Below are 16,038 nucleotides of genomic sequence, written 5' to 3' on the forward strand. Positions count from 1 at the left end.
TCAGAAACCTGGTTCCATAGTCTGGCTCTTCTATCAGCTCTGTGATCCCCAAGCAAACCCCTTATTGTCTCTGGGTCCCAGTTCCCTCAACTCATGAAATGAGTTGTGGTGAAGACCGGGTGGATAGATGTGACAGGGCTTTGTAATTGTTCTGTGCAGTTTGGATGCCTTGTTACACTCGTCAGAGCTGGAGGAGAGCTGGGTGATCATCTTGGCGAGTTCTTCAGTAGCCAGATGATCCACAGAGTCCCAGCGAGGTTAGAGAACTCACCGGAGATTGCACATCTGGTTGACGGCAGGGTTGGAGCCAGCCCCCAGTCCTCTGGACTCCCAGGCTAGTACTTTTCCATGACACAAGTCTGCTCCTACTTCTCTCCCCATGGTTCCTCTTGCTGCAGCAGGGGGAGACTGTGGATGCTGAGGGAGATGCTGAGAGGATTTCAGAATGGCATAATGTTTACCCAAGCTTTGAGTCTGTAATCTGGAAACAAGGACCTCTTCAAATCTGAAGAACTGTTATTCAAAAATTATTGCCTTACTCATTATGCTAAAATCCCCCTGGGCTACAGTAAAGCGGAGAGGAGCTCATCTTGTATTGGTAATAGAATTACTGAGCATGTACCTTCATTTGTGTGTGTGTATGTGTGTGTAGCTAGTCAGAGAGAGGGAGACAGGGAAAGAAGAGGAAAGAGAAGAGAGTCTCTTTAAAAAGCAAATTACTGTACCATTTTGTATTATGTCCTATCCTCTTTATTTAATACATCTAAATTGAGAGTTCTTGTAATTCTCTTGCATCAGCAGATAAGCTCTCAGCATCTTTGAGTGCTGCAGGGCCTGCAGTTTTTTTGCTTTTCCGTAGGTATTCATTTCCAAAATTTCATTACCATCCCACATATGAGTCATTCACTCCCATGCAATCCACTTAAAACATTCAGCACACTCTGGGGGCCAGAAGAACAAAGCTCAGAAAAGGCCAAACCTATTCATTTGGTATGTTGAGGACTTTCCAGTGTGAAATGGGAGAGGAGGCCCTGCAGGGTTCCCTCAAGGTAGCCAGCAGAACACGTGATAGCCTCTGATCCCACCCACCTCTCCTGTCTAGGAGGGTGTCCTTTGATTTTGTTCTGCGCTTCATGCGTGGGAGTCTGGGAGCAACACAGTTGGTGAGAGAGAACAGTGATGAGAAAAATTCCTTTAGCAGAATAACAAAGATGTGAGCTGAATATTGTTAAGAAATAATTGCACATGCCGTATATGGGCAGTCGCCTCTGATCACGAATCAGAAGAGCAGGATTCTAGTGCTGGCCTTGCCATCAGCTGGTCTCATGTGATCTGGAGTAAGTTTTGGCTGTGCAGTATGTGGGATCTTAGTTCCCCAGTGAGGGACTGAACCCATGCCCCCTGCATTGGAAGCATGAAATCTTAACAACTGGGCTGCTGGGGAATTCCCAGGGCAGGTTTTTTAACCTCCCTGGGACTTTAGCATCTTCTGTTATCAAATGAAGCTAATGAAACTTGCTTCAGTTATTGCACAATGAATGTAAGAGTGCTTGGGAATGTGAACAGCTTTAAACAAATGTAAATGTATTTTACATATTAGCTATGAATTACCTGATTTCAGTATGCTTCTCCTATATGATAGGCAGGCATGTATCTTCTAAGGGGATATGGTGGTTGGCTCCCTTTGCTTTTGAAAGTACAGAGCAGCACAGCCATGCTAGCCTGCTTTTGCTTGTTAAGAGGGAAGTCATCAAGAGGTAAACCTGACAAATGAGGCTCATGCAAGCTTTCGAGCTATTGCCTCGGGGTGCACTAACATAGACTTCGGCATCTGGGGCTGTCATGCTAAGCCAGCCAGGAGATTCCTCACAAGTTGTCTCTAGAAGGTGTGCCACACCTTGTCTCTTTGGCATCACTCATTTCCAGCTATGCTTTAGAAAAACTAACCAATTTTTCATCATCCCCTAGGAGTGCCAGCTTGAAAAACACAGTGTGAAAAATGCCCGGGGGATGCCCATTCTCTGCCTTCTGCTTTAGCAGGGTCCAAACAGAGAGTCCTGCTGGCAGGGGTAACTCCTACAAATGAGCTCAAGGAGCAGGTGGTGAAGAAGGAGGGGGCCCTGGCTCCCATATCCTTTTTAGCAACTTTCTGTGTGTGGCATTTAAAACTGAGGGAGTTAGATACTAGCTCTTGGCTGAGCCTCAGAAATTCATGCATTAGGTTGCTGCTCTCAGAAACACCATCATGAGCATCATGGTGCTCTCTGCTCTCAGAATGCACTTAATTCTTTCAGAAGTGCTTCTCTTCTTATACCTGAATATCTCCTCTGTCCTCAAAATCCCTCTTGTGGGGAAGAGTCATGCTGCCCTATACATGGAAAATTCACCATAGGGGTTGAAGAACTTCCAGGAACTGAATACATCAATATACCAGAGTTGGGTTGGGTATATTGACATTTAGTAGGGCTTCCCACATGGCGATAGCAGTAAAGAACACACCTGACAATGCAGGAGATGTAAGAGATACTGGTTTGATCTCTGGGTCAAGGAAGATCCCCCGGAGGAGGTCATGACAACCCACTCCAGTATTCTTGCCTGTAGAATCCCTCAGACAGAGGAGTCTGGCGGGATATAAGCCTAGTGTTTACAAAGAGTAGGACATGACCAAAGTGACTGAGCGCATTGATGTTTGGTGGCAAAGAGACTCTTTCCTCAAGCTTTTCAGCATCCAGCAGAATTGCTTCAGTTTTTATGCTGGAGGAAGAAGATGGAATTTGCAGCCCACAAGAGGCACAGTTAAACTAAATTTGGAGAGAAGGGGGAATTCCATGACCTTGCCATGGATTTAGGCCTAAGAAGTGAAATGCAAATCTTTTCTGATTCACATCATTTTGTGATGTGGGTTCTCTCAGATTCTAGGAGCCTGGATTCCTTCAAATCTATTTAATTTAGAAAAGGCAGAGGAACCAGAGATCAAATTGTGAACATCCATTGGATCATAGAAAAAGCAAGAGAATTCTAGGAAAACATCTACTTCTGTTTCATTGACTACACTAAAGCCTTTGACTATGTGGATCACAACAAACTGTGGAAAATTTTTAAAGACATTGAAATACCAGACCACCTTACCTGCCTCCTGAGAAATCTGTATGCAGGTCAGGAAACAACAGTTAAAACTGGACATGGAACAATGGACTGGTTCAAAATTGTGAAAGGAGTACGTCAAGGCTGTATATTGTCACCCTGCTTATTTAACTTATATGCAGAGTACATCATGTGAAATGCTGGGCTGGATGACGCACAAACTGGAATCAAGATTGCAGGGAGAAATATCAATAACCTCAGATATGCAGATGACACCACCCTAATGGCAGAAAGAAAAGAGGAACTAAAGAACTTCTTGATGAAACTGAAAGAGGAGAGTGAAAAAGCTGGCTTAAAACTCAACATTCAAAAAACGAAGATCATGGCATCCGGTCTCATCACTTCATGGCAAATAGATGGGGAAACAATGGAAACAGTGACAGACTTTATTTTCTTGGGCTCCAAAAATCACTGCAGATGGTGACTGCAGCTGTGAAATTAAAAAATGCTTGCTCCTTGGAAGAAAAACTTTGACAAACTTGACGGCATATTAAAAAGCAGAAACATTACTTTGCGGATAAAAGGTCTGTCTAGTGAAAGCTATGGTTCTTCCAATAGTCATGTAGGGATGTGAGAGTTGGACCATAAAGAAAGCTGAGCCCTGAAAAATTGATGTTTTTGAACTGCGGTGTTAGAGAAGACTCTTGAGAGTCACTTGGACTGCAAGGAGATCCAACCAGTCCATTCTAAGGGAAATCAATCCTGAATATTCACTGGAAGGATTGATGCTAATACTGAAGCTCCAATACTTTGGCCACCTGATGTGAAGAACTGACTCACTGGAAAAGACCCTGATGCTGGGAAAGATTGAAGGCAGGAGGAGAAGGGGATGACAGAGGCTGAGATGGTTGGATGGCATCACTGAGTCGATGGACATAAGTTTGAATAAGCTCCAGGAGTTGGTGACGGACAAGGATGCCTGGTGTGCTGCAGCCCATGGATCACAAAGAGTCATACACGACTAAGCGACTGAACTGAGCTGAACTGATAGGGAGAAAATTCCAGAGGTTGTAGAGAAAGTAAAAACTAGAGACAAAGTGAATTGTAAGTTTAAGGCAATTGGAGTGGGGCCTTGGTTATCCAAGTTAAAACCCTAACTGTATCATTTGTTAGCTCAGAGAGCCTAGGAACAATCACTATTACTTGTCTGAACCTTAGGTTTACCTGGGGAAAAAATGGAGGCAATTGTAGCTGCCTTTTCCACTAGCATCCCATGTATGTCACTGTTGTTAAGATGGGAATGAAAGATTTTTGCAAACTATAAAGCACAATGCTTCCAGGATGGAACACATCTTGCTGGTGAACGTATGTAAGTGAATATGAGGCAAGCATTTCATTCTTGTGTGGTTTTGAGGTTTCACTGAAATTTTCCTTTTGTTTGCTAATAGGGTAAATTAGATGTAAGCATGTCAGGGGAGAGAAATCACCTGCAATGTTTATGATAGGGTAGACACATCAACCAATCTATATTCCCCTGTAGACTGGAAATCTACAACTGCAGAAATTATACCTAAGTTAAACTGTCCTGTGGTGGGTGTAACATTAGTCTTCAGAGAGACATTGGGCCTGTGACAAAGCCCCAAGAATTAAAGCCCCTGCTGGAAGGGAAGACTGTTAAAGGGGGCTCAACATTGCTTTTCTTTTTTTTTTTTTAAACATTTGTTTATTTTTGGCTGGGGTCTTTGCTTATTTTGGCACTGGGTCTTCTTTGCTGCACATGGACTTTCTCTAGTTGCAGCGAGTGGGGGCTGCTCTTTGTTGTGGTTCCTGGGCTTCTCATTGCAGTGTCTTCTCTTGTGGAGCAAAGACTCGAGAGCATGAGGGCTTCAGTAGCTGCAGCATGTGGGCTCAGTAGCTGGGACACACTAGCTCTGTGGCCTGTGGAATCTTTCTGGACCAGGAATTGAACACATGTCCCCTGTACTGACAGGTGGATTCCCATCCACTGTACCACTAGAGAAGTCCAGCATTGCTTTTCTATTCCTAGAAAGTCCCATGATGGTTTAAAATATTTTCCTTTACATCTTCTCAGTCTTTATCTGATCTTAAAAAAATATTTTCAAGAACTATTTTAAGATTTTGTTTTGATTTGTCTTTGGATGAGATTCTTTGGGAGAAAGAAATCTTCAGTTTTTTCTCTTTAAAACAGTAATTTTTACATGAAAATCCCCTTGAATTAAAGGGACAGTCTCTATGTAGGGAAAGATCACTGCTCTGCAGTGGTCATTATGGAACTAGTCACAGCCTTTGTATGCAAAAAAAAAAAAAATATATATTGTTTTCCCTTCCACTGTACAAGGAAATCATCAAATTCCATCTCCACAGTATTAGGCCAAGCTCACTCAGTATAGCTTTCAAGTGCAATAGACAATTAAAGCTTTGAATAAACTTCCCACTGGCCTTGCCCTAAAATTGCATCGCTAACCTTGGAAGCTAAAGCCATTGAAATTAAACAACAGAATAAATGTAAAGACAACCTAATGTGTTTCAATGTGAAAAGGACCCTCAGGTTTTTTTGTGAAGTCCAAGATCAGTAAAGCCTTAGAAATGTTTCCCAAGAATATTTTTTAAAATCTTTTTTTAAAAATTCAAGTATAGTTGATTTACAATGTTGTATTAGTTTCTGGTATACAGTAAAGTGATTCACTGGTATACATGTATATATACATATAGAATATATATATGTTATATATATATAGACTATATATGTTATATATAATATATATATGTTATATATTTGTTATATATATATGGAATATATATATGGAATGTTATATATAACATGGAATATATGTTATGTATTTATATCATTTTCCATTATAGTTTATTATAGGATACTGGATATAGTTCCTTGTGCTATACAGTAAGACCTTGTTCTTTGTCTACTGGGAGCAATATTTTTAAGTGAGAAACTTAGTAGCTGAATTTCATGGCAATTAGTATTAATAGTTTCAATGTTTACTTTATAAAGGTAACTTATATCCAGAGAACTCAGTGAACCAAAATATTAAGCACTCACCAATTTCTTAGTCCTTACATTTTTAAATTCTTTTACTCCATAGACTTTATTTCATTTTCTCTCAGTTTTTGGATCTGGATGTGGGTGGTGGTGGTGAAGGGGACACTGTTTCACTATTGGATCTGTTCATCAGTTGAGATGGAACTCAGGTTCAAAGGATCCTTCTTCTTGCAAGTCACATTGAGTTTTCTGGTGGAGCAGAGACTAGAGATTTATTGGCATGAACTTCTACTTCCATTGGTCTAAACTCTTGATGGTCTTTTCCAAAAATATATTTCTGTATGATAAGTTACTTGAACCAGTAGAGCCTTCACTTGCTCTTCTCTTTTACTTCCACTTTCATGATAAACCAAAGCTCTTAACCCTCATCAACATGAATGAAATAAGAGAGTGAAGAACTGGAAGGTGGTTGGTTTCTCCATGTTCTATTGAGTTTGATTCATGACTGGAAAATCACTGGTTTTGGGCTAACCTGAGCTTCTGCATCTTCATTTTTAATGGAATGTTGCCCTCTTGATTCAACCTGTAGATGTCTATAGTAAATAAAATCATTGTTGGTAATGACAATGAAGCAGGAGATACACACTTTGAAAAATGTAACCTGTAGCCCTTATTAAAGTGCTGTGAATTGTCTGCCAGCACACTTTATAATATCTTGTAATTTTAGTAGGAGAAAAAATGCTAACCTTTATTTTGCTGATTAAGGTCTTGCCCCTACCATCTTATAATTGAGAATGTTCAAGATGTTCTCATTTCAACATTAGTGTACGTTGAGTATCACATTCCAAGAATTAAATCAGATGAAGAGCTAAGGCGTCATTCCAATATTATGAGGAGGCCAGGGGAAGATTGGGACCTGACAAGCTCCCAAGAAATCTTCAAACTTGTCTGTAAAGTCATGGTCAGTGGGAGCCACCTTGGTGGGAGGTTGTCCTTACCTTGGGGAATCTCTGAGCATTTGCCTTGGGGCAGATGAAAACTGAAGCACTGTCTACTTTTCAATATGCTCAACTTACACTATGCCCCTGGATGATCACCATGCTGCATGAACTTTGTAACTAGCCTTTGGCCAGCTTTAAGAGTGGTGGCTGCTTCTTCCAGTGATAACCACTCTAACTACAGTTATAAATCATGAGGAAGTTGTGAAAGAGCCTCTATCAGAGACAGCAACTTGAGGCTCTTTGGAGACCACAGAGAAACAGATACCAATAGCTGAATCTGTCCTGTTCAGAGTAGGGTGCCAGCCTCAGACATTCCTCCCAATTTCAGTCTCAAGCCCTATTCCTCTCTCTGTTGCTTTTCTCCAGTGTGCTAGTCTATGTTCCTACCCCATGATGATACTGCCTTGGTTTTTAAGGAGCACAACATTCTGCTGCTGTGAATAAAGCTACTAAGGTTGTTCTGAATTTCAGAGCAGTTGATTGAGGTGGCTGTTGGTATAACAATATCCTCTTCTCTGAGGAATAAGAGCGAAGAGGTCTTCTCGGTCTCCCTTTTAGAAACTGACTCATATCGGGGCTCTGGCACGGGAGTGAAAGAACTGGAGGTGAAAAGTGGTGTCTCCAGTTAAAGCTGGAGTTGATATTTAGAAATTATTATTTGAAACCCTGAAAAAAAAGGGCATTACCTACTGACTCACTAATCTTATTTCCTTAGGACTTGTAATTCAGGGTAATATAATCTACCTATAATTATCAAAATACTTTTTGTGTTTTACTATATCAGTAGCAATCAACATTATAGAAATTTAAGACAATATAATTTTTTATAATTTTGGAAGTGATGTAATAATATATTAAAATGAATCCTGAAGCCAAAGAAAAAAATCCAAGGGAAATTAACAAAGAGAGATAGATTGGTTTCATAAAGACCCAGGGAACATTTTTTAAACAAAAACACCTAAACTATTTTGATTTGATTTTTACCCTTCTGTAAAGGCAGTAATGCTGTCTGACACTTGGGAAACCAGTGGTTGAAAACTGAAATGAAACAAAACAACACAAAACAGAATTGGGATCAAAACTTCACCAAATCTGTTACCCTCTCTAAGAGCCAGTTGTAACTTTGAAACTTGATGCCAACGCTCAAGTGGTCCAAGTTAATGCCTTTGCTCTTTTTAATATGTCGGCTGATTGTGGAGCTAATAATAAATATAATTGAAAATCACTGTTGGATCCTTTGAAGTTTGCTGCCAAATAACATTTTGTGGAAGAATATATATATATATACACATATATACATATATATATATATATATATGTAAAATTCTGAGGGAAACTTCAAACAATATTTTAAATACTTCAGAATCAACAGTCACAGTGTTAGACTTACTTCAAGAAGTGCGTAGTGATTATAAAATATAATGTTAATTCAGGAAAGCACTCTAATTTTCCATCTCTAAGACATGTCACCAGGGCAGTCATTGTCCTAATTACTTCACTTCTGCCTGACTTTGACTGAAGTTAATTTTTTATTCTGAAACAAGTATGTGACCAGTTAGTCAATTTCACCCATATCTTTGGAAATGATGCCACAAGACAGACTGGTACTTTAGTAGAAACAATGTCATTCTGCCCAGACTTTCATTTTAGGACAGGGTTTCTGCAGTGAATTAATAGTCTCTGGAAATGGTGAAGAGCTACAATAACAGTTTTCTGGTTTTGATTATAAGGCAGAATGATTTCTGGTTTTCTGTAATATTTGCATTGTGAATGGAATTCCATCTTTTCTCATTTAGATTCAGTGATCAGGTGAGAGAAATCTGAACCTGTTTCATCAAAGTTCTGTATTGTGACCAGAATACAAATCACTTGATTCTGGTTCCTTAAGAAATATAGCTTACTTAAAAACAGAGAATATTTGGGGCAATGCACACATGAGAATTTGAGATGGTCTTCAAGAAACCATGCACACTTGAGCTGTGTTTCATGGTAGCTGACAGCATATCTCTCCTAAAATGTTCTCTTAACACTCTTCTAGGGCATTGAATTTTGAAAATCAAGTGTATACAAATAAATACAGCTTACGCAGAGGCAGGGTGCTGGAATATTATCCAAAACCATCACCATATTCATGACTGTCATGCGATGACTAGCTGAGATAAGGGGCATAAAACCCATTGATTTCAGCAGAGGTATGAAGAGTGAGAAAAATGGAGTGGTGAGTTCTAGTCTCCCTTGAAGCCTAAGAAAATTGCTGGAGTGCCTTTCCTTTGCTTAACTGTCATCCCCTAAAGATGGGGTGGTGATGTGTGTACCTAATCACAAAGATGGTCAAAATCTCTGGAAAGGGTTTTTTTCTGAAAGATGGTCCTCCACGCCTAATGATCATTAAAAAATGACTGAAGGCTGAACTAGACTTTCTTCAAAGTAATATGAAACCTCTTATTTCATTATTATTGTTTATATTTTCAGTCAATTAGTGCCTCTTCCAAACCCCTGGCATTTCCTATGTAGAAAGATTTTTTAAAGCCAGTTTGGCTTCACAGTGAACAACACTTATTCCTCTCCCATGTGACTGTCCTAAAAATATTTGAAACAGCTGTCATGATGCCTTTAAGTATTCTCTCTAGGCTAAACAAGTCCAGTTCTTCACAGACCATGGTTTTAAGTATTCTTGTTGTCTTAGGTTCTCCTAGCTGGATGAGTTTAAGTTTACAAAGTTCTTTTTTAAATGGTGAGATACTGGGAGCAGAATACAGGGCTCAGTTGTGGTCTGTCCATGTAGAATCTGACAAGAATTGTTGCTCCACATATTCAGCCTACTATGGCTCTTTAAAGACAGCTGAAGTTGAATCAGTTATTTTTGGAGGTCGCATCATATCATTGGCTTATGTTGAACTTGGAGTCAACTAAAACCACAAGTCTTTTTCACACATGCTCCTGCTAAGCCACTGTGTGTGTGTATAGCTATATATAGTTATTATCTGTTGAGTGCTTATTTTGGGCAAGGCAATGTGCTAAATACTTTGCATCTTTTGCATCTCATTTAATCTCACAAGAACCCAGTGACGTAGTAAATATCCTTAGCCTATATTGTGGGCAGGCTGAGGCTCATAGGAGTAGAGACTTGCCTAAAGAGGTCTGACTCCAAAGCAGTTACTCTTGAACCTGATGCTCTTTGGTTTGCTGAAATGGCATGATAATTTTTGTTGCTAAACTTTCTTGGAAGGAGAATGCAGAGGACCCAACATCAAAGAGCAGAACCATTAAATGTAAATCGGGTTAGACCTGCCCTTCCTTTTAGCCAGCTGAGATCTTTTTGGACCATGGTCTTGTCACCAACACCTTCATGGGTCACAACATTGTCATGGTGAAGGGGCTTGCATAACCCAATGAAGTCATGCCATGAGTCATGCCATGCAGGGTCACCCAAGACGGATGGGTCACAGTGAAGTGTTCTGATGAAACATAGTCCACTGGGGGAGGAAATGGCAGCCCGTATCAGTATTCTTGCCAAGAGAACACCATGTGCATGTGCTCTGTTGCTCAGTTGTGTCTGACTCCTTGCGACCCCATGGACTGTAACCCACCAGGCTCCTTTATTCATGAAATTTTTCAGGCAAGAAAACTGGAGGGTTGCATTTCCTACTCCAGGGGATCTTTCTGACCCAGGGATCGAATCTGTGTCTTTTGCATCTCCTGCATTTTCTGCAGATTCTTTACCACTGTGCCACCTGAGAAGCCCAGAGAACCTCATGAACAGTGTGAAAAGGCAAAAAGATATGACACTGCAGATGAGTGCTCCCAGGTCAGAAGGTGTCCAATATACTACTAGGTAAAAGCTGAGGGCAATTACTAATAGCTCCAGAGATAATGAAGCAGATGGGCCAAAGTAGAAACAATGCCTAGTTGTGGATGTGTCTGGTGGTGAAAGTAAAGTCCAACACTGTAAAGAACAATATTGCATAGAAACCTGGAGTGTTAGTTCCAGGAATCAAAGTAAATTGGGGTGGTCAAGTAGGAGATGGCAAGAGTGAAGATCGACATCTTAGGAATCAGTGAACTAAAATGGACAGGAATGGGTGAATTTAAATCAGGTAATCATTATGTCTACTATTGTGGGCAAGAATCCCTTAGAAGAAATGGAGTAGATCTCATAGTCAACAAAAGAGTCTGAAATACAGTACTTGGGTGCAACCTCGAAAATGATCTAGGTTCATTTCCAAGGCAAACCGTTTAACATCAAAGTAATCCAAGTCTATGTTCAACCACTAATGTTGAAGAAGTTGAAGTTGACCAATTCTGTGAAGACTAAAAGACCTTCTAGAACTAGCACCAAAAAAAGATGTCCTTTTCATTATAGAGGATTGGAATGCAAAAGTAGGAAGTCAAGAGATACCCGGAATAACAAGTGTCTGGCCTTGGAATACAAAATGAAGCAAGGCAAAGGATAACAGAGTTTTGTCAAGAGAACATGCTGGTCACAACAAAAATCCTCCAAGAGACAACTCTACACATGGACATAACCAGATGGTCAATACTGAGATCAAATTGATTGTATTCTTTGTAGCCAAAGATGGAGAAGCTCTTTATAGTCGGCAAAAACAAGACCTGGAGCTGACTGTGGCTCAGGTCATCAGTTTCTTATTGCAAAATTCAGGCTTAAATTGAAAGAAGAGAAAACTGCTAGGCTATTCAGCTATGACCTAAGTCAAATCCTTATGATTATACAGTGGAGGTGATGAATAGATTCAAGGGATTGGATCTGGTAGACAGAGTACCTGAAGAACTGTGGGTGAAGTTTCATAACATTGTACAGGAGGCAGTGACTAAAACCATCCTAAAGAAAAAGAAATGCAAGAAGACAAAGTGGTTGTCTGAGGAGACTTCACAAATAGCTGAGGAAAGAAGAAAGGTGAAAGCCAAGGGAGAAGGGGAAAGATATACCCAACTGAATGCAGAATTTCAGAGAACAGCAAGGAGAACTAAGAAGGCCTTCCCCCCCACCCCAAGTCTTTATTGAATTTGTTACAATATTGTTTCTGTTTTATGTTTTGGTTTTGGGGCCATGAGACATGTGGGATCTCAGCTCCCTGATGAGGGATCAAACCCACACCCCTTGCATTGGAAGAAGTCTTAACCACTGGACCACTAGGGAAGCCCCAAGAAGGCCTTCTTAAATGAACAATCAAAGAAATAGAGGAAAACAGTAGAATGGGAAAGACCTGAGATCTCTTCAAGAAAACTGAAGATATCAGGGAACATTTCTTACAAAGATGGGCATGATAAAGGACAGAAACGGTAAGGACCTAACAGAAGCAAGAGAGATTAAGAAGACGTGGCAAGTGACTCATTGGAAAAGACCCTGATGCTGGGAAAGATTAAAGGCAAAAGGAGAAGGGGGCAGCAGAGGATAAGATAGTTAGATAGCATCACAGACTCAATGAACATGAATTTGAGCAAACTCCAGAAGATAGTAAAGGATAGAGGAGCCTGACATGCACCAGTCCATGGGGTTGCAGAGTTGGCCATGACTTAGTGACAGAGAGAGCAACAAGGAGTAGTCTGGCAAGATTTGTTCATTATGAATCCATGTTATTTTTAACTGATCACCATTTCCTGTGGTAAGGAAGTATGGTCCAGTCCTAACTCTCCATTCTAGCCTCTGGTTTAGGACTGATATCAAAGTCACCACTTTCTAATTTACAGCATCAGTCTTCTCCTCTTTGAACAATTGTTCTACATGTGACCACATGTAGTTTTCCTATTTTTAAAAAGAAATGTGACTATGGTTGGGTGTACAGATTCTTTTCATATCTTGGAAGGCATTTTTCCTTGGCAAGTAGATTTGAACATATTTATGACTATGGGGTCACACAGAGTTGGACACGACTGAAGTGACTCGGCAGCAGCAGCATGACACCTTGGGCTTCCCCAGTGGCTCGGTGGTAAAGAATCCACCTGCGGTGCAGGAGCCACAGGAGACACAGATTTGATCCCTGGGTCAGGAAGATCCCCTGGAGGAGGGCATGGAAACCCATTCTAGTATTCTTGCCTAGACAATCCCATGGACAGAGTAGCCTGGTGGGCTACAGTCCACAGGATTGCAAAGAGTCACACAACTGAAGCAACCGAGCATGCACGCATGACACCTTACCGTATTTGTTGAATCTTTTTCAGACTAAGTATAATTTTATTTTACAAAGACACATGCGTGCGTGCTCAGTCATATCTAACTGTGACCCTGTGGACTGTAGGCCTCCCTGTCCATAGGATTTTCCCAGCAAGATTACTGGAGTGGGTTGCCATTTCCTCCTCCAGGAGATCTTCCCAACCCAGGATGGAACCCAAGACTCCTGTGTCTCTGCATTGTGGGTGGATTCTTCACCACTAAGCCATCAGGAAGCCCATTTTACAAGGCAGACAGAAGTAAAATGATAGGCAAGTGATTTTTAGGGTCTTCCACTCCATGATCTGCATTTTATTACTTCTGCGCTATTGAGATGCATTTGGTCCTATCAGTAGAGCTTAACATCATAACTTCTTAGTTTTGGATCGGCTTTTAAAAACTGGTGTTTCAAGGTATGTACCCACCCTTCTGATGTGAAATGAAGATAATATAGGATGTATTAGTGTCCTGGGAAAACAATAGATTAGGAGATAGAACTCATAGTATACTAGATATTTGCAAACTTTAGCATACAGTAAAACTCTGCTGAATGGAGAGGATAGGACTTCTTCAGTTTTTTGGTTAATTAAATGCCAAAACCTTATACTAACTTGAGTCTGATATGAAAATTTAAATTGTTCCTCTAGGAAATAATGTCATTGGAATAAAAACCATCAGTGTCTAAAGGTTGCTTTCACCTTTTCTTGATTCTTCCCCCAAGGTGACATTCAAGTGGGAAGGGAACTTATATGTCATGACAGCCTGTGCAAAGATGCAATGACTGGCCTGATAATGATTCTCTGTTTACATTGTCTCCTTCTTGATTGGCCTCTAATGTGATGGCCTGGGAACACTCGGCTTTCTGAGTGCTCTGGTAGCCTCCAAATTTGCTATATATATGACCATTCTTTTGGTTTGTATGTGTTCCTAAGAAAGATAAGCCATCTCTTTGGATGACACAACTTTTTTTCAGCTCTCACAGGAGACAAACTCTAGGGTTTCTGTGACTTCTCTATCCAATACCCTGAACTGATGGTTCATCCCATCCTCTGCATCTAGGTCAGTTTGTCCCACCCTTCTGGCCTCATAGCTTGCGCTCCATTAAATGTTCATGCCATGCAGGAGCTGGGGTTAGCTCTTGAGTGCCAATTAGACACTTCTGTCTGTGGGACTATGAGGCTTCCCTGGTGGCTCATGGGTAAAGAATCTGCCTGTGATGCAGGAACTGCAGGAGACATGGGTTCAATCCCTGGGTTGGGAAGATCCCCTGGAGGAGGATATGGTAACCCACTCCAATATTCTTGCCTGGAGAAACCTATGGACAGAGGAGCAGGCTGCAGTCCATAGGGTTACAAAGAGTTGGACTTGACTGAAGTGACTTTGCACCATGCACTGTGTGATCATGCATTTTGACCTCTCCTCCCAGAATCCAACATGGGAACTAAGCAATGATAACTTTGCCCTTGGTGCTCCCTCTGTGTATTTAACACCTCTGCTTCTGCAGTTCAAGGCTCATAGAGGAGAAGTCAGGAACAGATCTTACTGTTTACTCCCTCTGACTTCTCTCAATTCTCCTCCGCTCCTTTTCCAATTTTTCCAAGACAGGAAAGGAGCTAGCATTCCTTTATTTCCCCAACATTATGACTTAGTTCTTTGTAGCTCCAGCTAAGCTATAATGGTAGGTGTTATTATCTCCTCTGTATAGCAGTAATTTTCTCTCTGAGCTAAGTTCACAGAGTTCAGTTGTTGATAGGCTGAGAGGAAGATAGAAGAATTTGAACAATTTTGTCTCAAAACAATGAATGGCCTGACTTTCAAGGCTATCTTCCTATTGCTTAATTTTATCTAATCTAATCTAACATGTATATATGTTATATATATACTATATATGTGTGTATATATGATGTATGTTTGTATATCTGTATATATGTCTGTATTATAACTTATTTAAAGGTCTATTCCCTTGGCTGAATACACAAAGCTTCCTTACTGTGACTTATTCTGGCCTATCTAATGAAGTATCTGGCACCAAATGAATGGGATACCTGGGCTGTATCCCTCTTCATTTCTGGAGATCTGCCCTCATTCACTTAGGAATAGACAGCAATAATTGCTGTTGGACAAGGAACAGGAAGTTCCAGTATCTTTTCTTTGGATGTTTGAAAGTGTACTTTGCTCTCATAAAAACTTGTAGTGAACGACTATGCTACTCTTGGGAAATGAACTTTGGATACCGAAGGTTCACTTTCCTAAGCGCAAATGACATGCTTTCAATTAAAGAGGAAAATGGCTATAGGTCAAGGCAGGAGGATGGAGTTGAAGTTAGGAGGGCTGAAAACTCAACCACTGGTAGTCACTTGCTGGGCTGACTCAAGCCAGTTGCTTGATCACTGCCTGCCTTGTTGCCCTGTGTCTAAAGAGAGACAAGAAATGCTCACATGGTTAACGCTTGCAAAGTAAGATGATACCAGGAAAGGAAGTGACTGCAAGTTGCCTATGTCTTGCCCCTATCACTTTTGACCTCTTTCCATATATACTTTGCCAGTTGCCTCTAAAAATACAAATCCGCTGCTTCCACAGTTCTAGAACCACGTGACTGTAATCTAACTCCTGTATCAAGCAGAGAAAGTGAAAATATGCCCTCCCATCAATGACACAGCGAGCAAGCAAGGCCAAGACTGAGGGGCAGAAACTCCTAGATGATAAAATTAATTTGTCTCCACAAAATACTGGGAAAATCTGTGTATGTATACACACACACATAT

This window comes from Dama dama, chromosome 25, assembly GCF_033118175.1.
Source record: "Dama dama isolate Ldn47 chromosome 25, ASM3311817v1, whole genome shotgun sequence".
In the NCBI taxonomy this organism is placed as follows: Eukaryota; Metazoa; Chordata; class Mammalia; order Artiodactyla; family Cervidae; genus Dama; species Dama dama.